Source organism: Coturnix japonica, chromosome 2 (assembly GCF_001577835.2).
Source record: "Coturnix japonica isolate 7356 chromosome 2, Coturnix japonica 2.1, whole genome shotgun sequence".
NCBI lineage: Eukaryota > Metazoa > Chordata > Aves > Galliformes > Phasianidae > Coturnix > Coturnix japonica.
In genome coordinates this window covers 4,490,728-4,517,155 of record NC_029517.1, presented here as the reverse complement: position 1 = coordinate 4,517,155, position 26,428 = coordinate 4,490,728, and the positions used below count along the sequence as shown (strand labels likewise).

The 26,428-nt window shown below is 46.4% G+C and overlaps 1 long non-coding RNA gene across 4 annotated transcripts in view; it reads right to left on the bottom strand.

Annotated features, from left to right (window-relative positions):
- Positions 1 to 11,927: 11,927 nt before the first annotated feature.
- The window catches only part of LOC107308781, a 118,806-nt gene continuing 104,305 nt past the window's right edge, over positions 11,928 to 26,428 (bottom strand). For 3 of the 4 annotated variants that reach the window (XR_001552908.2, XR_001552906.2, XR_001552909.2), the window contains 3 exons: positions 19,210 to 19,386; positions 14,903 to 14,997; positions 11,928 to 13,749 (listed from right to left, as the gene is read on the bottom strand). This is a non-coding gene — a long non-coding RNA (uncharacterized LOC107308781). The remainder of the gene's footprint in view (positions 13,750 to 14,902; positions 14,998 to 19,209; positions 19,387 to 26,428) is intronic. The other variant, XR_001552907.2, reaches the window with a different exon arrangement.

The following is a 26,428-nucleotide window of genomic DNA, read 5'->3' as shown; positions in this document are numbered from 1 at the left end:
TTTGGACACCAGAAAATTCATCTATAAGACAAAACATGAACATGAAAGCAGTCTTCAGTGTTATTCGTGGTCAGGCATATGAACATAAATATTGGAGGGAGCAGTTGAGGGACTTTGAATTCCAGGGACATCTGGGAAGGAATGTGATTGAATTTCCTAGGCATATCCGTGGGCTGTTAATGATGGCTGATGTTGTTAATCTCCAGCAGCTGCCAGCATTTGAAAATACTAGTTTCACTTCTATAATTACCTCGTAGTACTTTTTCTTCAAAGTATTCAACACAGGTGGTTAAAATAATGGTCCTGTGCCAAAGCCATGGCGAGCTCATGGAAGCTCTTCCCCTGAGCCTGGTTGCTTTGGGAGCCTCATGGCCAATTACATTGTGCCTCAAGGTGCTGTGGCTGCACCCACACCCCAGAGCATAGTGGTAGGATGCCAGCTTGTTTGATGTCCTTTAATTCTTCTGTTTTTCAAGATGAGCAGTCAGTTGTCCCTTGGGACCTTTCTAGACAACTTTTTTTATCTCTCTCCATGGTCATTTATTTTTCAGAATGGAGAATTTCCCTTTTCAGAACTTTGGTCAACCTTGTCACCTTTCTCTGCATCTTTCCCACTCAGACTATTCTCTTTTGGCATCATGGGGACTGAAGTGGACATATTTCTGATGATTATCATTGAATCAATAGAATTATTTCTCCTCTTCTTTTCCCCCCCTTTTCGGTTGGGAAAGACCTCAAGATCATCAAGGTCCAACCACAGCCTACCGTAGTACCTAACAGCCCAACCATAGTACCCTAACAGCCTAACCATAGTACCCTATCCTGTGAGCCTACATGGATACACCAGATATATTAATAGCACTGTAATGGCTTTTTTTCCCTTTGTTCTGTTTACTCACAATTCTTACTGTTTGGTTTGATTCCCAGTGACAGAGATTGTGGCTTGATGCAAATGTCTACAAATGTGCCTGGTTGCAAGGCATTGAGAAGGCTTAGGGCATGGATCCATGTCTTTTCCCAGCACCAGCTGGACTGGCTGAGATGTCTGTCCCTGTCAATGACTGTCTAGCAGAAACTGCTTCATTCTCCTCCCTGGTAGTTGTGCTGGTCATGCAATAGAGCCCTATGCTCATCCAAAAAGTTTGAAGGAGCTGTGGGTTGGCTTAAACGGTTTTGAAATGGCAGGTCTTTGATAAGCTGGCTTCTTAAGCTGGAAAGAAAGTTGTGCAGGTGAGGTTCAGGTTGGATATTAAGAACAATTTCAAGCTACAAAAGAGTGTCTGGGCATTAGCACAGGGCTGCCCAAGAGGGGCTCAGAGTCCGTTTGTCCCTGGAGGTGTTCAAAGGACATGGAAGCATGTGGCCCTGAGGATTGTGGGGTTCAGTGGGCATGCTGGAGGAGTAGGCCTGCGACAGAGTGAATGAGAACATCAAACGAATCTTACCAGGTCCTTTTTTCTCAACCTAACTCATCTCTATGATTCTGATGCAGTGGCATAGTGATTGAACAGCGTCTACAACAGTTTCTCATTCCCATTGCTATCACACCATTTCTTTGTCTGATGTGAACACAGAGAAGAAAGTGGTAAGGTAAACCTTTGGAGATAGAGGTCAAATCTGGTTTGTGTAAGAGTTTAATAAACAGGATGTGAAACAATTTGGACCAAACAGCAACCTCTAAAGCCTTGGCCTTTAGATCTGCAGCCCTTCAAAGCATTCCCTTCCTCGTCGGGGTCAGGGTGAGCCCCATCCCCAGGATTTGCAATCAACATGCAGATGCTCCACCTGCCAAATAGGTCTGGAGCACAAGTCCTGCAATCACTCCTCAACAGTTATGTCTGGACTTGAGGAACTACCCCACCTGTCCTTCCCACTTGCATCCCACTCTGATTTTGTCTGAGAGCAGAAGCACTGATGCGTTCTCGAAGAGGTTGCCCTTGTATTTTTGACCCAGCTGGAAGAGGATGGAGGCCATAAACATCTCATTTCAACACAGCCTAATCTCATTATATTTCCAAGCTCAGTTTCCAGGCCAAAAGGGTTTGGCTAAGCTTCAGAGAAGCATCTGAACTCTCAGATGCCGCTCCAAACCAACCTCCTAAAGCTTGTAGATGGTCACACATGGATGGGAGCAGTCTATCTCATCCTGTTGTCACTGTGTACTGACAGCTGTGCACTAATACACACAGACACAGTACATGTAGTCATGCAGATGTTCATCCATACCTATTCTGCATAAAGGTATTATGTACTACTATGGGGAAAGGGCACATTGAGGGAACAGGTCATAAAAAGGCATGCAGTGGTTGTCGCTAGAAAAAAGGAGCTGCATGTCACCTCTCAGTGAACTTTTGCTGAAAGGAAACTGACAAATGGACCACCTGCAGAGGCACCCACGAAATGCCAGCTGGAAAAGACATGGCCTTGATGGATAATTGCTGGTATTCCTGAACAAGTCACAAAATGCCTGTGCAGAAAAAAGCAAAATGTTAACAGGAAACCCTGGATTTGCTCATAAGATTGCAAACTTCTGTCAAAGTGAGATGGAGACCACCACTGCAGAGCCAGGGCAGGGTTAGCTTTGCTGATGGTCTATGTTCGCTGCTGATCTGGAGAACAAAAAGGAAGCCAGGAGAGCAGCAAGATTTTGGGTCCTGGAGAAGAGCTTTTAGGCTGATGCTGCAGTAAGCATTGAACCAAACCCATTCCATCAGCCTGGGAACTTTGGAAAATGGGCTGCATGGGGCAATTGGTCCCACTTCTCAGTGCTCTTCATGCAAATCTACTTTGCTGTCCCGGTTCCCATAAGGTTGCAACGGTTCCTTCTTATGAGACAGACTCCAATGCTCCTTAGAAAACACAGACTAAAGGTGTTTGTCAGAGGTTTGCCTTGCACAACTTCGGGATGCAACAGCAAGGTGAGGGCGAGAAATTTCCATTACCATTGGAGGAATTGATCTTCACTCTCTAGGAAAATGCTAGTCAAGAAGGGTTGTATCTCTTTGCCTTTACAAGCAGTGTATGAGTCCACAGCAGCATTCCTGCAGCCAGCTGGCTTCTCTGCATGCACCCAGACCATGTGGACCAGCAGAGCCTGGGCATGGGCCAGGCTTCAGTCATGCACCAGCTACCCTAAAGGGAAGGCCAGCTGGCTTGCTCCATACCAGCACTAGCAAATCACATGGAACATCAGCCAGCTAGCACAGCACCATTGGCACCAGCTCACTCTCTTCAGCATCACTGTCTTGGAAAGGACATCCTCACTGGGACAAACCAGGCACCGAGACCTCCATCCCACATCTCCTATGTCTGTTCACCATGGGGTTGCTAGTCTCACACACCCAACAGAGAGTTTCAGATTGAAAGATCTGTGGTTTTACTAATGCTAGAGAGTAGCTCTAAACTTTAGCAAAGCTTTTTGGAAGCCATGTAGGAGAGTAAAGCTGTCTTAAAGGACACACTATGCCTATAGCACTGCATGGGGTTATTGTGGCCAAAGTGCAGGATGCAGCACTTTGGCCTGTTGAACCTCATCCATTCACCTCAGCCCAGCCAATTCAGCTTATCTAGATCCCTCTGCAGGGGCCTCCCTACCCTCAGGCAGATCGACACTACCTCCCAACTTACTGAGGGTACACTCAGTCCAAAGGCTTTCAAAGGCTTTGCTGAAGTCTAGGTAGGCTATAGCCTTTCCCTCATCTACCAGTCTGGTCACCCAGTCATAGAAGGAGATGAGGTTGGTCAAGCACAACCTGCCCTTCATGAACTCGTGCTGTCTGGGCCTGATGCACTGGATGCCGTGCATGAGGGGTTCTTCTCATCCCAGGCCTATGTGCCAGTTCAGCTTCCTAGAGCAGCTGCTGTGTAATGAGGGTCTTTGGGGACTGCAAGGAACAGAAATATGCTGAGGTTCTTATCTGGGTTTTGCATCAGGGTATGCTTTGTACCAGGTAAATCCAGCCCTAGGATTTTAAAGTCTACTAAGCAGGGCTTATTGAAGAGGTCAGAAGTAACTGGTGAGCTTGGTTTGCAAAAAAAAATTAACCATGTCACATTTAGTTGCTCACTGGAAATATTTCCTCTGTCTGTCACACAGATCCACTTAAATCAACCCTTGAACTGAAGTTCAGGAGAGCAATACCCAGCAAAACAAAGGAAAGAAATTCCCTCTTGTAACTTGAGCAGCTGCTGCTGGCTTCTAAGATAAATTAGCACTCCATAATACAAGAGGCACAATGGGTCTCTGATGCCAAAATGCTGCCAGGGGACAAGAAGCTACAAAAGGATTCTTATTTTTAATTTTTTTTTTTTTAACTTCTGACTAAAACAACAAGAAAAATGAACTGCAAAAGAAACAAAAAGGACCTACCCCAAATATTGTTAAATGGCTTTATTAGTAGGAAATTCAAGGTCACCACACAGCAGGTATCAGCCCTTGATATATTTTGTCAGTTTGTCTGGGGCAGGAGATGGATCCCATGGCTTATGAGGTGCATCTGAATGAGCATGGGGTTCCTCATCCCTGCAGAAACCCTGTTGTCCCCATGGACCTGAGGGGATGGGGACAGAAGGCATAACACTCCTGGACTTATTTTCTCCCCTCAGAGTGAAAGCATCAGTCCTGGGTTTGGCTGAGTTCTTGTCCTAAAATCCCCTTGGACTCTGCTCTCCCTCAGGGAGTATGAGCAGCTCGAGGGCTGGGAATGAGGACATGGCAGAGCTGTGGATTTGGCAGAGTAAAGCTGCTGGGTGTCACATGCCAGGTGGCTGCCCTATGGTCCGGCTGTACCTCACACAGCTGTGGATGTGGGTTGGGGACCCCCTGCCATGCTGGGAGTGTATTATCAGCCAGGTTCCCACTACACAGTGCATTGCTTTTACAGGGACATGTAGGAGAAGTCATGGGGAGGGGGGTATGAAGATGAGGGCTCACCTGACACACTAGGGCTGTCTGTCTGTCTGCCTGTCTGCTCCTTAGATAGCTGAGACATCTCCAGTGATTACACGCCAGGAATCCATCGAGCTCTCAAAAATAAAGCAAAACAACTTAATTATCAACACCAATCTCTGCATCCTCCTCCTCTAAAATCTCCATCTCTGTCCCTAGAACAGCTAGTGAAGGGAGAATTGCTATTGGTACCAGTGAGACCACCTTTAGGGCTTTAGGGCTGAGCCCTCTTATTAGATTAACATGGTCTTGGGCATCCCCCTCTGGTTCCTCCTGGGGCTGGGCAGGGTGGGCAGCACCCACTGCCCCATTGAATATGAATGGCAAAGAGTGGGATGTGATCTTGGCTTGTCTCTCTGCTAGTTATTGTTGAGCTAAAGGCAACTCAGGAGCAGCACAGGGATGCTGAAAGGGAAGGAGGAAGAAGCAGCCCTTGCTGCTCTCCCTCTGCCTGTGGAAATAATTTACTGTGCAGAGTCACCTCTAAGAGTTAAATCAACCCGAGTACACTGTAAAAAGGCATTTTAGCCATTTCCATAGATAATGGTTAGGTCATGTCAAGATGCTGGCTTTCACAATGCTATCAAGCCATCCATAATTTAATGTTTAAAATGCAACCTTAGCAATACAATTAATACTGTTTTATTAGCCCACAGAGGCTTCGCGTAACTACTTAGAGCCATATAACACCAGCCCATCTCACAGCCCCATATAAATTCCTCCGGTAAGATAAACTTTTAGATCTGCAGTTGCAAGCACTGAAAATCTGCAGAGCCAGCAGAAAGAAGATGGCTTTCCTGTTTGATAGAGTATTGCTTTGGAGGAGAGCATCCCTGGCTTCTCTGCAGAGAAATGTTCTGGTGCCAAGACCTTGGAGAGGAGGCGAGTGTAGGACATACCATGTGAGCGGCTCTAAATCATCCCTCCCGCTCCCACTCTCCCTCTTTCTGCCTCTCACACCTGTACTGGCACGTGCACACTCACACGCTCACATTTTCTCTCTCAGTGCTGGAAGAGGATCTTTTGTGCACGTTGTACAGCACTGAAATGAAAACTTTCCTGTGTGGACTGATAGCTTACCATCACAGCTATGTCCCAAAACAGCAGATCTGTATGCCCAGCACTGCCAACCCAGATGCCAAGTCCCACCTATGACAACAGGCAGCCTATGTTCAGGTTCCTGCAGCTCAGTATGAGCAAGTCATCCCAGTTCCATTGATGAGCAATGAAAAGCCAAAAGCATTTCATAGACTCACAGAATGGCTTAGGTTGGAATGGACCTTAAAGATTTTCTAATTCCAAGCCCCTGATTTGGGTGGGTTGCCACCCACCAGCTCAGGCTGCCCAGGGTCCCGTCTAGCCTGGCCTCGAGCACTTCCAGAGGCATCCACAGCTCTCTTGGCAGCCTGGACCAAGTGCTTCACTGCCGTCTGAATAAAGAATTTCTTCCTAATATCTAACCAAAATTTCCCCTCTTTTAGTTTAAAGCCATTCCCCCTTGTTCTATCACTATCAGACCGTGTAAAAAGTCGGTCCCTCCTGACTGCAGTTCCCTTCAAGTACTGCAAGGATGCAATAAAGTCTCCCCAGAGCCCTCTTTTCCAATTTAAACAAGCCCAACTTCCTCAACCTGTCTTCATAGGAGAGATGCTCCAGCCCTTTCATCACCTTCATGACCCTATTTGAATGACATTTTCCCCACTGGAGAAGTCTCCTTTAGGAAGTACTGAACCCTGGACATCACTAGAAATGTCTCCATGGATGAGCAAGAATGGATTCTGTGTACAAGCACTTGAATCTCAACAACCTTGAGGTCTGTTTAACTATTTGAGGCAACAGTGATGGAAAATCACTCCCGAAACCATGGCAGAAGGGAGGCTGTAGGAACTGTGGATGTCCTCACCATTACTGTCCTTTTTATGATGATCTCCAGTCAGTTGTGAACCTTTAAACCACATCCCCACTGGCTTTGTATCTCAGTGAAAGCCTAAAGCTGATCTCAAGGCAGTTTATTTGCAGAGACTGGAAGCAAGCCTGGTTCTTCTGCTAGACACATGTCCACAGGGCCACAAACCTGCCGACACAAGCATAAAGCCAATTAAGCACATTAGTGTGGCATCAGGCCAGACTAATTGTACTCCGCTTTTCCTGGGTCCGTGAGCCTTCCGTTGCCTTGTGCAAGCTGTGGACATTCACTTCTGAAGAAGAGACCTCAGAACCATCCTGGTTTTCCCACAACCTTGTGATGTCTCCAGAACCTCCAAGCCTCACCTGGGGCTGCCACAAAAACAATCCCTGCCCTGGGGCATTTTGTGATCAATACATGAAGTAGGCAAAAAATAGAAGTGTTGGTAGGCTTTTGCTGGGGATAAGCCATAGGGAGAGAAGGTGGCTTACTCAGAGAGCTGAGAATGGGACTAAGATTCTATGGTCCCCAGATCTATGCAAAACTCCCCTCTGAAACCACTCTGTTCTTGTGCCCACTCTTTACAGGGTGCATCTCTGGCACTGTTTCCCTGTTCCACCAGCAGAATGAAACATCGCACCTGGCACTGAGGTCTCTGAGTGGTTTCTATTCCCCATATTTTTCTCCCTTAAATTCCCACCTTTTGTGGTGTTGTTGGTCTCAGTTTCTACGTTGAAAATATTTCTTGGGTTTGTTCGGCTGTGGAGGAAAGGTAGGACCCAGGAAGCTGAAAGAGGTCCAAATTCAGAAGGCGTGTAGTTACCCCTCCTTCCCCATTATTAATAATCTGATAACTGTTTGGGTCTTATGGCAAACTCAGGATTTGGGGGAAATGTGCAGGATCTCATCACCTGTGCATTGCGCATAACCCAATGTGCAAAGACCCTGGAGTACAGGAAGGAAGCACTCAAATCTGTTTTACAATTACATTGATGGGGACACCTATTAAAAATTAAACCATTACCATGCCCTCAGATTTCCTAAGGTTAGAGACAGCCTTTCTTATTATTCCAGCCTACACTTCCTGTGCATTTAATTATTTTCTTCACACTAATGCAAACGTGCACAGTGAAGACAGGCCAAGCTTCCCAAATCAGTTTAATGAATGTCCTCATCTGAGACGATTGTCTTTCGTAATGACTGAAAAATACAGCTCTCCAGCCTAGCTCCCCAAGAAGCAATGTGAACCCAAAGATATGAAAAACAAGAGCAATTCATCAGGAGCAGCAGGAGAGAAAAGATAATTGGGGCTGGAAATGCAAGGAATGAAAAGCTGAGTATGGAGGGCACTTTGGGGAGAGAGAGGAGGGGAGACAGAAAGAGCCACGAGCCTAAATCTGTTGTGTGAGCTGCCATGAGACCCACTAAACACCTGCACAAGGAGGGGAGCCAGCTCGTGCCTCCTGCATGCTGACAAAAAGAAAAGGGCTTCGGGGGAAACACACCTCTCTCATTTACAGGTTTTGCTACTGGAATAAATCTCCATTTCTTTCTTTGCTCCAGCTTTGCTTCCTTTTTTTTTATCGCCTGCAAGCAGAGCTGTTCCCCAGCTCCCTTATTTACAGAGATGTGGGGGGTGCATGTTCTCATATTTTCATGTTTTCCCTTCACCTTCCCCTCCCCCTGCTGCCTCTGCTTCCCCCTGACCTCAGCATCCCCTTCCTTGCAGAGCAGGGAGGTGAATAGGGTCAGTATGTCTCCACGATGGGGCCCCTCTGTGCCCATAAGGCCAGGGAAAACCATGATGCCTGCAAGCATCTGTCCATCAGGTGTTATTAGGAAACCATCCCTCTACTTGCTCTGGTATTGATCTCTGCTTATTCAGTGTTGAAGTGTTTGGAAAAGATGGAGAAAAACCCAAACCAGCCCATGCTAATGCAAAAACCTCTGTGCTGCCCTTGCAAAGAGCAGCAAAGCTCCAAGTCCTTTGAGCTGCAGCACAAACAACCTGGCAGGTCCTGCCCTGGAGGACTCACAGTCTTGAAAAGCTGAAGGAGGGAGGTTGATCACCCTTTTCTCCTTGTTTTTGCAAACAGAGACTCCAGGCTGTTTTGTTGCTCTGGAATAGGAGGACTCCCGCAGTGAGGATCAGCATGCAGCCCTCTGCCCAGGGGCAGCACCAGGGTGAGTTACTGGGCTAGTTAAGTTCAGACTCTGCAGTACTTCACTGGATGATTTTTTTCCTTGTCTGCTTTAAGTCTGAAAGAACTTTAAACACAGAAGCAGCAAATTGCAGAGACCAGTGGGTAGTGCAAACAGACTTCCACTTTTTCCACACTGCTAATGCGGGTGCGAGTTCATATCCTGATATGATGTAAAATGGGATGAAGCTGCTTGAATGTGGCTGCAACAAACTGGGCTCACTCCCAATGGGCAGTGTAGACACAGAAGGGTGAACTTCTGTCCAGGGCAAACCTGCCACCCATCATTCTTTCTTCCTCACTCTACATGGGGAGCAAAGTTTCCCCAGAGGCCCAATACCAAAGTGATTCCCAAAAATAGGCCAGATTTGAATTACAGAATCATAAAATCATTAAGGTTGGAAAAGCTNGAAACAGAAGAAGAACTTCCCACCATACCCACCAGTCATACCTTTCATTGCCACATCTCCAATGTTCTTGGACACCTCCAGGCACAGTTACTCCACCACCTCCCTGGGCATTCCATGAACAAGAGCAAGGCAGGGACCAGCTGGCCAGCAAGCATGGAGAACTGGTTGGTCCATCAGCATGAAGGATCAGTCAGTGCACGGATCTCTTACCACAGAAGAAAAGTGGTTACTGTAGTAAGCTACAACTACAGGAAGATGGAGTTTATTTTTCTCACTGTTCATGGAACTATTTACATTTATACTGCCCATTGCCTGTGTTTCACTGCAGGATTTAAGACAGAGAGTTTGATCCTCTTTTATTTAAACTCAGATAAACCAACTTGCATGGATATATTCCATGCAAAAGCAAACTATTCCCCGGTGCATGCTTTAAAGCTTTTCCTGCTGCTGCTTCCTGTTCCTCCCCCTGACTTGCCGTGAATCCATCATAAAGTGGTGCCCAGTGCCTCCTCTTTCCAGGAGAGCCTTCATTTCTCAGTGTCTGATCTCCTTTAACACATGGGTTAACACTAATGGAAACACACTAAGTGGCATTAGGAAGTGAAGCAGGGAAGCAGCTCTACCCCATCATTTCGCTAATTGCTTCACTGCTAGTTCTGTGCTTCCTATTCCTTTGACATTCCTTTGAAGTCGTAGTGGGATGCTCTGACATATCTGGTACATCAGGGAGCACTGAAAGGTTACTGCTTCCTAGCTAAATAGGAACAGAGGAACTGCTAATTCCCTTCATCTGGTATCCATCACACCACAGAGGTCAGTGCTGTGCACTGGGGAGGATGCCCAACTGGACACTCGATAGAGCTGGTAGCAACAGAATGCTGTGTATCCTCTCCAAGCCTCTGGAGTAGAAGTGAACATGGAAAAGTAAGTCTGGATTTGCTGTCACTTCAGGGACAAGGGTGAGAATGCTTGATGGAAGGTGCACATATGGAGGGAAGGTGCACATATGGAGCTGCAGGTGTAGACGAGCCATGCTTTGAATAGGATCCTGATGAGTGTTTGAGGCGACTAGGTTTTTTACTGTGCATGAGCCGTGGTTGTGCTGAAAATCCCACAGACAGTCCTGCTGCTGAAAGGGCTCTCCTAACAGTGCCTTCAGTAGGTTTGCATTTCTCCCTCCCCTTTGTTAATAAGAACGTGTCAAAAAGAAACCAGAATTAAAAAAAAACAGACTTTGCACAGGTATCCTAGGAAGCAGTAACTGGAACAAAGTACTGGGCTGACTTCTCTTGTTTCTTAGTCAGGCTTTTTAACCTCTGTGACACATCCTGATCATAGAATCATAAAATCCTTAAGGCTGGAAAAGACCACAAAGTTCATTAAGTCCAACTGTTGACCCATCTCCGCCATGCTCACTGACCATGTCAGTGGTTACCAGGATGAAGTCTATGGTTATATCTGCACTCTGCTCCAGGTTAAACAGTGCATGTACATCAAAAATCCTCTTCCCAAGGCAGGCTGCCATATAGACTTTTATTTAGAACACCATCCCTGAGCAGAACAAGTGTTGGAGGTGCTCCAAAAGGTTGAGGCACTTGGTTCAAGTCTGAGTGGGTGTTTTGTGGTTTGGATCTATGCTTGCAAATGTACACAGGGCTGGTTTTGTACATGCTGTACATGCCCTGATTTTGGCTGGCTTCAAAATGCCCCCAGAAATGGCAAAGACACTCAGCTTTACCAATCAAACCCACAGCTATCCACTGTAATATAGATGTAGCCTCGGGAAAGCATGTGATGGAAGTCAGATGAAGTAAATCAGCACCAAAAGGACTTAATCCCTTATTAGAAAGAGGTGTGGTGCTCTCTTCATCACCTAGACATTAAATTAAGACCAGTCTGCCTTCCAGGGGCAGAGTCCCATTCAGCTGTGATCTGTGGGTTGCAGTGCAGGACTTGGCACTGATGCAGCCTGTGGTCTCCTCTGTGCAAAGATCAAACACAACTGCTTCAACTGTCCATTTAGATCTATTTTCCTGCTGTGCAGCTGGCACCGAGTTGTTTGGGAATGAGATTCAGTCAGATTTTTGTTGCAGTTGTTCCCTTTTATTTTTTTTTCCTATAAGAGGTTATCATTTCATGTCCATCTTCCTAGTGGGCCACACTGTGAGTAGCTGGGATGACATGGAAAATGTTGCTGGAGTTCCTCTCAAAGCACAGATCCTCTCTTCCAGGATCCTCGAATCTTATGTTTCAGGTTGGATATCAGAAAAAGGTTCTGCCTTAGAAGGTGGTGGACATGGAACAGGTGGTGGAGTCACCATCTCTGGGGGTGCTTAGGGAATATGATGTGGTTCTGAAGGATATGGTCTGTGGGCATGGTGGGGATGGGATGTTGGACTTAGTGATCTTGGTGCTCTTTTCCAATCCTAATGATTCTTTGATTCTATGATTCTAGGGATGCACTGAGTTTGGATCCATGACACTGTGTCCCCAAAGAGCAACAAAAACCTATTAGTGACAGTGGTGGGGATCCCACCACCATTCAGGAGTACTGTGGGTGTGAAAACCATGCACAAGTCTTGCTACAGCTTTGCAGGAATGTATGTAATGTATGAAATAGTACCTGCTGGAATACACTGGTTCCAGATGTCTGAGTATTTCATAGTAATGCTTCAGCCAGGATCCTTTCCTGGCTACAGTCAGGGACAAGGAAAAGCCAGTGAGTTCACATGCCTTTGGCTGGCTTAAATGAGCAGAGTTCCACTGAGCTCAATTAATTTTGGATTATTTCTATCCTCTGAAGAGCCTGTGTCTGTCACAGGGCTGAACTCTTCCCAACAGAGGACTTCAGTCGTGGACTCAGCGGAAGGGTTGGACTCACTTTTAGTGATGGGTCAAGCAAAGGCCTGTGCATTGGATTTTAGAATGCATACATGCATGTTCAAATAAACACATGGGCATGCATTCACACAATAATTATGTGAGATGTATCACTCTTGTATTTGGAAACATTGAGGGAATTTGATGGGAATCAAAAGAATAGAGAACTATGAACAGAACAATAGAATCCTACCTACAGTTATCAGAGGCTGAGATCCTTTCTGTGGGATTTTTAAGAACACTTTGTGAGCTTTAGGAGTGTCATGCCCTATAGCTTGATTTAAAAATACTATAGTAAGTTTACTAATTGTAGTGTACATATCCAGTAATCCTTTTCTTTTGTGGTGGGGCAGGATTCATTGATGAAGTCCCCAGCCACCTACAACCTGCACTTTTTTATGCTCCTATCAGTGTGTGCATTGATCTTTTCTCTTCCAGCCACTACTGCTTTGCTTACTGTCGCATCATTCAGGCTGGCTTTCACACCACAGAAACACTCCTTCTCATTTCCCATTTGGAGGCCAGAACCCACTCCACAGCCTGATCCTGTTGGATGTGTGATGGAGGATGGGGCACCTGAGCATCCTATGGGACACTGTGTGAGCCAGGGGCACCACTGCTGCCAGCATGGGGGAGATGTGCTGACCTGATCCACCACTCTGATTTGCATGTGCAGTGTTAAGGGAAAACGCTGTATCCTATTAAATTAACAAACTAGCACATTCCACCAGCCAGTTCTCATGCCCTCCAGGCATCCTCTGGAGGTTTCCGCGACATGCCAATGAAACATTCAAACTACAAGACAGCCCAGTCACTTCCCATCCATTTTTTATGGTACCATGGAAACAAAGTGAGCCTGGCAATTCCTTCGTTAGGTTTTCAATAAATCACTCCACAGCTGTAAGAGGTACATGCCTCCAATGCCCCTGGGTTTCACTGGGCTCCTCTGGGTTATTCAGGCTGCTGCTGTCCATGCTGTCACCTTGTGTCTTCTGCTCCCTACGCAGCCATGGAGGGTTTTGCAGCAGACTGACTCTTTTCAGGCACTGTATGCACAGACATGGCTTGGCTCTGCCTTTCTGGAAGCCATTCTTCCATAGACTGATGCAAAGAATCACATGGGAAAATAATTTTGCAACACCATCTCCAGTCAGAGTGGAGACTGAGGGCAACAGGGCAGACTCAGTGACTCCACTGCTGCACAAGTCACCTTTTGTCCTGCTGCTGGGGATGCTTCCTCACCACCCATTTCTGGGCTTTGGTGCGTCCATCAGAGCAGACCATTCACATTTTCCATCTTAATGCCACTCTCTTCTCACAGTCAATGATTGTGTGCGTGTCTGTTTGCACAACCCTTTCTATTCTGCTCCAGACACTGCTGAGGTGTGAGTAATCACAGCTGTCCTGGAGGAGAAAAGGGGAAGGGAAGGGAAGGGAAGGGAAGGGAAGGGAAGGGAAGGGAAGGGAAGGGAAGGGAAGGAAGGGAAGGGAAGGGAAGGGAAGGGAAGGAAGGGAAGGGAAGGGAAGGGAAGGGAAGGGAAGGGAAGGGAAGGGAAGGGAAGGGAAGGGAAGAAACACATTGGTTTCAGAGGGGTCTGTATCAGGTCCTTCATTGTTTCATTTTAGCATTCACTGAGGGTGAAAACACATCCTACAACTCCAAGCTGCCACAGGGGAGGCCTGTTCTGAATTGGGCTGTCCAGGCATTTCCCTTTGAAGGACCTCTGGCTGGAGTGGTCTCCAAGCAGTGTCCCATGTCCCCATGCTGCCATCCCACCAGCTACCATGAAGTACAGGACCACTGGTACCCACAGGACCTGAAGGAGCAAGACCAGGAGGCTGGTCTCTCCAATAGGGGGAACAGAACTGCTGGGCTAGGATGGAGAAGACTATGCTGGGGGTTATTCATTTACCCCTTTGTCCTTATAAGTACATTTCTGTTGTGGTGACTTAAATTAACCTCCTATTAAATTGCTTTCATCAACAAATTGCCAGAATCTGCCTGGGTGCTCTTGGCAGAGTGGGCTTTGCGCCTTTGCCAGGTGGCCTGGCACACACAGCAGCAGCGATCTGCTTACGGGCCCTGGCTTTATTAAACATTAAAGGCTTCAGTTCTCTCCAACAGCTAATAATAAAAGGGATCATTGAAGTTTATTCTGACACAAATGAAGAGACTTAGATTTATTAGGAATCTCCTCAGTGGTGTTTCTTAAATGCAAGAAGATGCATGGGTATGGGCTGATCCCAGCTCCCCTTCAGCATGGCCAGGCACCTTCTCTCAGGGCTGGAAACGGAGTTTGTGGGGCCTTCTCCATCACAGACAGCTCATCCAGCTCCCACAGATAGAATCACAGAATCACAGGATCATCGACTCATAGAATGGCTTGAGTTGGAAGGGACCACCAAGATAATTCAATTCCAACTCTTCTGCCATGGCAATGCTGTTAACCACTAGATCAGGAACCAGATCAGGCTACACATGACCCCATCTAACCTGGCCTTGAGGGGGTTGTGGGGCAGTCACAGCTTCTCAGGGCAGCCTGTGCCAGTGTCTCACCTTGTTCCCAGTGAAAAATTTCCACCACATCTAATCTAAATCTCTCCTCTTTTAGTTTAAAGTATGATCCGTCCTATTGGTGAGTGCTGCCCAGTCTGGAAAAAAAAAAAAGAAAAAGAGACTTCAAAGAAAATATCCACCTGTGCAACCAAAAATAGATAATTTTCATTAATTTACTTAATGGTTTGCAGTAATAAGCTTGACATTTTAATTTGCTTGGTCAAAGGGGAATGTCCATCATAAATAATCATGATGAGGGGAAAAACTAAAACGTTGTTCAGCATCTCTGGATTAGAGACACTTAGAAGGGTCAGGAAAGGAACTGTGATGGGCTCCATCACCACCAACACACCGTGCCTGATGCCCACCAGCCCACCCTGTTCACTCCACACCAGTGGCATTTCTGCCTCCAGAAATGGCTGTTTGCTTTGACATGCATCCACCTCCATATTTGCTCCCTTCAGTGCTGAGATTTAGCAGGAAACTGGTTATTTCAATGATGTTGTGTCCCTAAGCTCATCCCTACTGTCCTTCTCCCATCCCTAGAGTCCTAGAATCACTGAGGTTGGAAATGATCACTAAGATCATCTAGTCCAACCATCAGCCCATCCCCACCATGCCCACTAACCCATGTCCCTGGGATGTGACCCTATGCATCTGCTTCCCATCCCTGCTACTGGGGAGGGTAATTTCCAGGCTCTGCACTGACGACTTTGGAGCATTATTCTCCTTTTGTAGTTTCAAAAGAAAACATCTGTGAGCAGCTCGTCACAACAAACCCTTGCCCGTGTCTGATCTCTTACGATAACATGCTCTAACGAGGTTAGAGCTCCCCTCCTGCCTTGCAAATGTTTCGGAGTTGCTCGGGTTGAATGAGACGGAGGTAATTAGAGTGACATGCCTTCATGCACAGAGAGAATGAAGCAGCACAAATTTCCTGATTGGACAAGAGCAGTTTGGCCTCAGCTGAGCGAAATAACCAGGCAGTGATCTAATTCACTTTACTGTTAATAGATTGTTATCTGCAGAGCCGTAGTGCAAACACGATAAGCTGTAAAAAAATAGAGATAAAAGCTCGAGCTGTGAGTGTTGCAGAGAGACACGTTCAGCTTGACTCTAGGCTCTCTGGCCTGGGCTCAGATCCAGTTTCTGCTCACCCTTGGAGCCAACTGTGGTGATAACACTCAAGTGGGGCCATGCAATAGAATTGCTTCGCAAATTGCAGGATCATTTGGCTCCAGTACCAGTTGGGGAATTCATTGGTTTGCCTTGCACAGTCCAAGCCACAGTGGGCAGATCTGGAGACAAAAGCTTCCCTGGGTTGAGGCCTGGGTTCAGCATGGCTGGTTGCCATGCCCCGTGCAGATGGGAGGTGCAGTGGCAGCTGGGTCCCACGGCTGGCTGAGCACATCTGTCCCACGCAGCTGGATCCATCCTATCCCCAAGCACAGCATCCCTTTGGCAGCCTGGCTGCTTGCACATGGCCACTGCCCCAAGATACAGAGGAGGATGCACCCACATGTTGTGGTCAAACAAAACTCTCGTTTTGTATCAGAGATGAACTGTAATGGAAGAACTGGAGGTGAAAACAGGTCTGTGAGTTTTGATTGCACTTAGGGCAGCTGCAGGGCTGTTTTGGTGTGTTTCCAGACTGCACCCGCATATCCCATGCACAAGAATACCATCTTGACATACAGAAGTGGAGATGCTTTGGCCAAGATAGTTTTGTTGCATTTTTCAAGCATACCATATTTTTATGTATACCAGCAGTCAACATCCCTGCCACTCTTTCCTTCTGCCTTGCATGGAGCTCCACTGAGTTCATCACTGCTGCATCTTGCCAAGCCAGATGACAACACAGATAGAGTACACCCCTTTCATGCCACTCAAGGGCAAGTTCTGCCCAAGTTCTAGCTCTGTATCCCTGTATTTCCCAGTCAGAATGTGAGATTTACACCCCTCACCAGTGCAGGTCCTGGATGGCTGCAGGAATGTCACCCGTAGGACTCTGGTGGATTTGTGGATGACCAGTGTGCTGCAGGAAGGGTTTTATTGAGATCTGCCCAAGGGCGCAGTTTGACAGGGCATGGTGGGTCAGCTGAGTAAGAGAAGACACCTTGCTTATGGCCATGGGGTACAACCTCACCCCTACACTACCTATCTCTTCCCATAACCTCCACACTGCCCTGTACTTATACAAAATACACTGTGTCTCATATCTGTTTTTTTTTCTCTCCTCGGGCAAAAAAGTTGTCAGCTTCCCAGTCAGGTTTCAGTGTGTCAAAAAACATAATCTCTTCAGCCAGATTTAGTCTGCTTTTGCAAAGTGAGTGTACTTCGCTGCTTCATTGACAGCTTCATTAGAGGTGAGACAAGTTCAGCTTTGTCTGCTCCATCTCTCCCCAGACAGAGCTCTTATCAAAGTATAACTGCAGTTCCTCATGGTCAGCCTCTTCAGAGCTCTCCCAGGAGTTGCTGGGTTGCTCCAGGTCTCATTTCCCCAACAGTATCATGGAGTATGTCAGAACTTTTTCTTCCTTTTTTCACCTCATTAGATGGCAAAGCAGTGATGGAGTTAAATGGATCCCTCCTATGTATTCATATATCCTCTACATCCCAGGTGGATCCTTGTACAGCAGATATCAATAGGTGTTAATCCACAATCACTTTGCCCAAGAAGTGGGCACCCAAGCTGCAGAAATAATAGTTAACATAGGAATACTCAAAAGTCAGCAAATTCTACAAACTGGGATGCATGCCCAGTGTGTCTTGCAATCAGCCAGGCCGGGCCACTGGGAGCATGGTCTCTGGCCATTGAAATTGATTCAAGCCCAAGTTCAGGCTGATGTTTGAGTCAAAAAATTGTCCCTAGAGGGAGATATGGACACAGGCACCCTGCCCTGAAGAGGAGGAGGATTAAACATCAGCATGCAAGCTCTGCCAGCTGCTGCCTGTGCCAAGGAGTAAACCTTGGCCCGTGCTATTTAATAGTATAGACATAACCTTGGAGAGTCTTCAGCCCACCCTTTGCATCCTGCCTCTGCATGAATGCCATGCCAAGCGCATGGAGAGCAGCCTGACTTTCATTGGGAATGCCAAGCCCTGCTGAAAGCAGAGGAGACACACACCGGCTCCTGCTCAGCTGGAGAGTCTGCTGAAGGCCACAATTTTCCAATTGCTTGAAGAGTTGTCATTAGATGGTTTAAGATGACAGATTGCTAAATTGCTTTAAGGCTGGTGCCAAGCAGCCTTCAATAGGGCATTCTTTGCTGTAAGGATATGTGTGTGCTGCAGTCCTTCACTTGGTAGAGAATAAGAAAATCATAGCTTTGCTTTGAGGATCCTGAGATGCTGGGAAGGAGCTCATTTTGCTGTGAAAATAAGGGGGAAAAGACTCAGGAATGGAAAGAAAAACATCTGAGAAGAGAGCGCTAAAATCCCTCTGCAATTTGATTTTCTCCCCAGTGTCTTTCAGTGCACTCACTGCTGGCCCTTTCCTTCTGCATCAGAAGAAGTTGGTATTTATACAGCCTTGTTCAGACCTTGCAAGGGTCTGATGGGAGACTGTCCTGGAGGAAACATTTCTGCCTGTGACCTGTGCAAAGGAGAAAGTGAGCAGTGGGACCAAAGGGAGCCATCACCTAGGAACAGAAAATAGATGTCTTTAGTGGAGGGGTCTGAGCATTGCTAATCTCTGGGGTCTTCTGCTGTGGTTCTCACCATTGCACCATCTCTGAAGAGATGACACCCCAGAACTGGGGGTTGCAAGGAAATTCTTATCTGGTTTGTGTTTGAAGACTGTCGTGGTAGGTGTAATGGATGCGATGTTTGTGCTGGCTATCAGTGGTGGTCATTCTGCATGCTGGAAACTGCACAGTGCTGGTGGAGCTGGTCTCATCCCATCCTGAAGCACTTATCAAACATCTAGAACTGCCTGCTAACCCAGCACCCAGTAAATGGCCAGTGGTGGAGCACCAGCAATGCCTCGTCAAGGTACTAGTGACACCACTTGGTACTGACAAGGAGACCATGGACTTGTCAATGTCCTCTCCTTGCTCTCAGTCAGTTTATTGCTTTAAGCTGAGACTTTTCACAGAATCAAAGGATGGTTACAGTTGGAAAAGACCACTGAGATCACCAAGTCCATCCCCCGCCCATCCCCACCATGCCTACTGACTACATCCCTCAGTGCCACATCTAACCATTTCTTGAACACCTCCAGGGACAGTGACTCCACCATCTCCCTGGGCAACCTGTATCAGTGTATTAACACCCTTTTGGAGAATAATTTTTTCCTAATATCCAACCTTTGAATCCTCTGATCCTGGAAAGATGATACCATTCAGTGCGTCCAGCCCCTTCTTGTCTCCCCCCAGGAAATGCCTCTTCTCTCTTTATTTGCCGTATTTCATCCAAGTCTCTAGGCTGATGAATGCTTGCCAAGCACACTTTCCAATGGGTTCTCTGAATGCACACTTTCACCCCTGCAAAATTAAGACATGTGACCTTCATAAATCCCTATCAAAGGCCTTTATTCTTCTGCTATTCTTCTTGCTGTTGTTCACATTAAGCATGCATGTGACAACCAGATAAAAGGCATCATTCTCGAACAAGCTAATTCAAGTTAACCAGTGCAACAAGAAGGACTGAGCAGCACCAAAGCGCTCTGGCATTTTGATGTGCAATGGGGGTTTGAGCCTCCAGTTCATTTTCAGTTTCTAAAACCCCAAGTGTTGGCCAGATATTCCCTAACGTTTGGCAGGAAGCAGAAATGGAAATGGCTTCCTATGCATCTGTGTCCCAGGATTTTGGTGTAGGAGGTGAAGGGAAGCTTGAAATACATGTTTTTGAAGGAGTAAGTATTGATCCCTCTTTGGGGTATATACCAGGAACCTCACCCATGTGGATTCCTTAGCATCAATAAGGTAGAATATCACTGTTCAGTATTTCTTTGTCTCTGAACACATAGAAGGAAACTCTGGGACACCCATCCTGCTGCCAAATTTGGCTGACACAAACATACACATCTGTGCATACATACATTTTAAAGTTTTCTTTAACTGTACAATTAGAAGAAACTGCAAATGGAAAACTGTTATCAAAATTGTCTGGTATTTTATTACTTTCTGGCTTTGGGTCTTCTTTAAACACTGATACTTCAGGGATGTATGCTAGGAAATGAAACTCCAGCACCTTGGGCAAGAAGATGCTGTTAAGTGCAGGAAAGATGATGGACATAAATAGCGTGAACTTTCACTCCCTCATAGACCCTAAACCACAGGTGGTGGTACTATCTACACTGTCTGTCTCCCATTTCCTAATCCCCTGTGAAGGTATGGAGCAGACAGAGGCATCCCAGCTCACAGAGTCTGAAGGGATGTCCAGCCCTTCTGAGCAGGGTCCTGGTTTAACTAATTCCCTCTGAGTTCCACCTGCAATGGCATGCAGGCTCCTAAGTCCTGCTGGGAGATGACATTTAGGATCTGAATTGTGTCAGTGCCCTGGAAAAATGTTTTCCATCAAGATGAGGGATGTGAAAAGCCAACTGATACAAACTCAGAGACTAAGAGATAAAACCTGTGGTACTTGCTGTAGCTGCCAAAAGATGATGGATAACACTGCAAGCTGAGCAGGATGAAGGTCACATTTGCAGCAGCTTCCAGGGAGTAATCTCAGAGGAACTGAACAACCAGATCAGCCCATGGGATTGCTCCTTCTTGCTTCCTTAAGGTTTTATGTTCCCAGTCCCAATATTCTTAGTGCTGAGTTTCCCAGTGATGGTAGAATCTCATTCCATAGGTAATGGGTAAAGCCCAACACACAGCTTTGATTCCTGCATGGTGCTGGGAGATGCTCCCACCTTTATGTTTAATTCCCATCATGTGGTGAATGTAGAGAGATTGGGAGTGACAACAGCCATATGATGGTAATAGAGTGGGGCTCCTTAGATGCTGTCCTGTCAATAGGGCCCTGGGGACCTATTTTTGTACTCAGGGTTGATGCCTGGAGCAGCCAATGCTGGAGATGAAATGTTGTCCCAGTACTTCTCAGTAGTTTCTCACTGGGCTTGACATTCTCATCTCCTCACTGCCCCTGGCAAACTCCTCTCATGGTGACTCTTCATCTCCCAGCTCCACACAAGGAAATTAAAAACCCCCATGTTGTTCTTTAATCTGGTCTGTGCGCCAGCTGCACTGGGGGCTGTCGCATGGGAAAGTCTGCAGATGCTGCTCAACCCACCTCCTTCGGCAGCATTCCCCTTTCCTGCTGCACTCCTTGAAGCAGACAAAGGAAGAGGGAGCAGGGGAAAATAACAAAGGAATGCAGAAGAAATCACGGCAGAGAAATGCTTTCTGATTGCCACCACTAAAGGGAAGACCTGGGGAAAGCTGGAAAGTTTGACTGCTTGCAAAGGGCAAATTCATCATTCCTGTGGCCGCTGCAGGGTTAGAGGAAGATGAGGAGAAAACAGAGGTTGTGTCTTGGGCCACTTCAACAAGTGCTGCCCTGTTGCCTTGGACACGTAGCATGTCAGTCCAGGGAACCACCTTCTCAGCTGCCTCCCACTCTGTGCCAAAGGCCCTACAACATATGTTGTTAAAACCTAGGGCATGTGGTTGCCCTGGGAAGGATATTCCTGACAGCTCTACAGTAGCATCCCAGATGTACTTTAATCATCTAATAGAGAACTCCTGCATGCTCCTCCTTTAAAGCTGGGTGATGGCAAGTGTCACAGCTTCCTTCAGGATAAAACAGCTAAACATTTCTGTATGCCTCAGGTAATCTCCTATCCGCCCACCAAAAAGATGAAAGATTTGACCCATGAAGTTCCACTGGGTCATTCTTCCAAAATTTCCACCTAAATGTATTATCCGGTCACATCTCACCTCTGTACATCTGCTTACCCTTTTCCCTACCCAAATTCTACTCCTTGCAAATCTTCATTAAAAACCAGTACACAATTTGCATGCCAGCCAGAGGCTGAAAAGCGCAGCAGCGGCTAATCCAGACTATAGACTGAATGATAAGTTACTCTGTGGAAGAGCAGCTATACTCAGTTACTTTGTTCCCCTCCATTATTGCCAAGTTCTCTGGGTTCAGAGCTGCTGCTGCCCTGCCTGATAAATTGAAGGACTTCACAGGCATATTAACACAGCTCGCCCATAGCCAGTGAGCAGACGATTGATTACATGTCAGAAAGTCATACAATGGGCAATTTTGCTCTCAGGCTTTGCCTCCATTTCTCAAAATATGTGTTACAGAGCAAAGAAATCAAACGTTAAAGAAAAGATTGGATGCGTGGAAGTTGCTTGCAACAGGCTTGGTTTCTTTGTCTCTGCTTTTGCACAGAATTAAGTATCTTGTTGGGATTCATAGAGGAACAAAGCCAGTCAACTGATGTCTTGCAACAAGAGAGATTTCCAAACCAAACGTGAGAATGTGTCAAAACACTTTTGCTCCAAACCATGACTTTCAATGACATTCTCCCATTTACCAGCTCTAAGCAAGCAGCTTGTCCTTCCCTCCCTCCTCCATTTTCAAATCACCGTTTGTAAATGTTTAGGCTTTCGCTCCAAATGTTATCATTCACGTCAAAAATGTTGAAGTCTTTCCCCGAGACCTGTCACCTTTTGTCAGTCTCTGTTATTCAGTGAAGACACTCAAGTGTGCTTACTGCCGAGCCACCTTTTTCACTTTGTGCCAGGATGAAGCTGAACACTGAGGGGTTGCAGCTTTTGGGGGGACAGAAATTCCACTCCCAGGGAACTAAGAAGCTCGTGTGTTTGATGGGAAGGCCCTTTTCATGACGACTGAGATATTGTTACTACCTCTATTGCAGTAGGAGCTGGAGGTTGCAGTGGGTTTTGCTGGTCCATTGTGCTTCTTGCCAAACAAACACACAGAGGCAGTGCTGCTATCAAAGAACCTGGAGGCTCAGTCAAGAAGACAAAGAAGCAAAGAGAAAGGAGGCAGGGAGAGGTGAAATGACTCACCCCAAATCACACCACAGGACAGGTCAGAGCCAGCAGGGGGACCGGCATTTCCAGATTTCCAGTCTGGAGATGGCATGACAGTCATGTCAAGGAAGGAGTGAATAACGATGTGGGTTTTTTGGGCAGTCACCTTATCAGCTGACATCAGGAGGATCAACCTGTTCTCTCCTGCCTGCTCCTGGATGTCTTTTCAGTTAGTCCTGACAGCTTGTACACCAACAAAGAAGGACTCTACATCTCCACGCTTCTTGAACACCTCCTTGGACAGTGACTCCACCACCTCCTTGGGCAGCCTGTGCCACTACATTGCCACTCTATATGAGAAGAAATTGTTCCTAAAACCTAACCTGAACCTCCCCTTGCACAACTTGAGGCCATTACCTCTCATCCTATTGCTGTTACCCACAAGAAGAGGCCAGTTCACATGCTCACTACCATCTCCTTTCAGGGAGAGACTGCAGAGAGTGATAAGGTCTTCCCTGAGTGTCTACTTCAGACTGAAGACCCTCATGTTCTACATGAAATCCCCAAAGCTGGAGACGCTCCATGAATTAGGACAGAACAACTCCAAAACCTGGAGCAGATTTACCATCTGGGCAAAGCTGAATGTGACAGACCTCCCCCATTAGCACCAGCTGGAATGGCACGGCCTCCAAAACTAAGTGACATGCACTGCACAGGGTTGTGCAATCACAGGGATGACTGAGTAATGCTACACTGAGTTATACTACTGAACTTCAGCAGAAGGCATGATCCGGGGGCTGTGCAGTGTGGGAGCATCCCTTCTCCCTGCTGTGGGTCAGCCTTTTCTGTGCCAGATAGCAAAACAAAGCAGTTTGGCTCATCTGCTCTGGGGCTGCTGAGCAGCACACACCTCCTGCACCTCCCCAGGAGGAACAACAGGCTTTTCTTCTCTAGCCTGCAGCAGCTGAGCACACTGAAGAGGTGATCAATATCTATCGACCATCACTATTTCCTTCAAGTGTCCCCAGCCCCTGTGGTTATATATCTGCCCTCCTTTCTTGGCCTGCTTCCCACAGCAGGAATTCACCTCATTCTCCTCCAAAGACAGATCCAGAAAGGGGTTTCTCTGAGCCAGTGATAATTCACAAGGCAAAATGATGATATTACAAGATATGCTTGTCTCTGTTTTTCAACTGCTCTGGAAATTTTGGCTTTGTGGGTAGAAAATAGCAGGTATCATAGACAAAAATGCTGTTCTGATGCCTGTAATGTACAGAAACAAAATTCTTACCACTGCTACTCAAAAGGTTTTGCTATATCCTTGCACAGGGAAGGGAGGATAATGAAGAAAGGGCTCTCTCCAGTTGTTAAAGATAGGGGACATCCCCTAAATCTTTAACCCAGTCAGTCTGGGATCTCACACTCCCTGCAGGCACCTGCCCTCCCCCTGCAGGCAGCTGGCCCAGAAAAATAAGCCAGCAGAAACTCTTCCAAACAAGCCAATAATTTCCTGCTGGTTGAGTTCCCTGAACCAGCTCACCCCAGGGTGAGCTGTGCCTCACTCTCGGCCAGGCAAGGAGGGGGAACATGCAGCTGCTGAGGGACAAACAAGGATCTGAGGCTGAGATTTCTTCATTAGGATGAAATGAGTCTGTAATCTGGCTGAGGGCACTGTCATATCTGTGGGAAAAATCATGGAAGGTCCACATATCTTTGCATAGCACCTAAATGGATGAGCAGCTCTGTTTGGGGATCCCACCTGAATCATCCTACCCCTCCAACCCTGAAAAACAAGCAACTGCCAGCCAAGGAGAGAGGGAAGAAAGAGCAATACTCCAGATCCAAAGCAGGCAATGAATGAGCAGCAAGTTAGGAAGTTTGTGCAAAGCAGCCAAATTTTGGGGATCCACACACCATGGCCCATTCTGAGTGCATCTTTTTCAGATAAAATCTCCAATCCACTCCTTCTCTCTGTCCTCCCCACCCCCCAGTGTTTACAGCACTCAGAGTCTGATTTAGGTGGTTTGCTGTGGCTTTCATCTCAGTGCATCAGCATTTTTAAATTAGTCACAGGTGACTCAGAGGGTTACAAGAATGATGTTGAATTACCAGATATACACAGCCCATATACTTTATTGCCTCATTTTTGTATCTTCTTTATGGCCTGCGATAGTGATGACCTTATAGTCCGTGGCTGAAGAGCCAGTTAAACTTGTTCTCTGTCAAAATAGTAATTAAAAAATTCCTATAGGGTAGGAAGCAAGCCTTTACTCTCCAATATATATCTTCTCCCAACAAGGCCTAGACAGCAACAGAAAACAATGTGCACAACCACCTCCAACGAGCACATGCCAGGCAGAGCTCAGTCATATGCAGTACTATATTAAATAAATATATATTAGTCTTAACGACATGCAACTTATGTCAGGGCCAGTAAAATACAGCAGTTTCTCTTTGGTCACCAAGTGATATTTGATCTGATTGAAAAGAAGGAATATATATATATATATGTATATATACAAATACACTTAGTGAACACTTTGTGCTGTTCTTTTAAATGAAGACGACAGCTCCTTCCTTTTTTAAATCTCCTTCTCTTTATAATGTTTCACCCATCAAAATGGAGGAAAAGGGAATGAAAAGGAAGGGAAAATACAGTGACTGAGGGTATTTGGTTTTTGGGACCATGAAAGAAATAGAAGCAACCGCCAGAACTATAATTATTTGTTGGGGGAGGGTCAGGGAGGAGTCAATTTTTGTCTCCTCAAAGTCTACAACAGTACCAGTTTCATAAGGTCACATGTTTAGGACAGGGCCTCACTGATGGCTCATCTTGGAAAATATTGGTGGACAGTTGGACTGGATGAACTTAGAGTGATTCTGTGATTCTATGCTTTCTCTCCATTTCCACCCCTTCTGCCCCATACATAATTAGAGGAAGAGGAGGAGGTGATGCTTCTGAAGCTCAGCGAGTGCTGGGAAGAACCTTCCAAAAGTGCTAGAGACAACCCTAAAAATATCACACCCCACAGTTTTCTTTGTCCTGATATATTCCTTATTCCTACACCCCTCCCCCACTAAAAAGAGACTTTTCCCTTGGACTGATGGGTCACATGCAGCTCACCAGCACGTGGTCCCTGATGGGCGCCAGGTGTTTTTATTACCAATTAGGAGTAAATTCTCAGAAGCAGTGGAAGTATGGGATGAATCGCATCCTTTTCTTTTTCTCCTCCCACCCCATTCGGGTTCCTTTTTATTGGTGTCATTTACAGGTTACTAACCAAGTTGAAACATTCAAGCTGAAAGTCCAGCAGTTAAAAAGCAGCAAGGCATTCAAAGCTTGCTTCCCATGCAATTTCTTAAAGTGCTGCACTAAGGAAACATTCAGGAGAGTGAAGCTTTGCCTTTTATATATCCCTGCAGACTTACACTTTCTAATAGACCCATCTAAATCAACTAAGTAATCCCCAGCCAGGGCCAGGAGTCGTCAAGAATGGCTCCAAGGCAACTGATGCAGCCACAACTTTCCGCTGGAAGTTAATGAACTTTTAAAAACATTTTGGGAAGT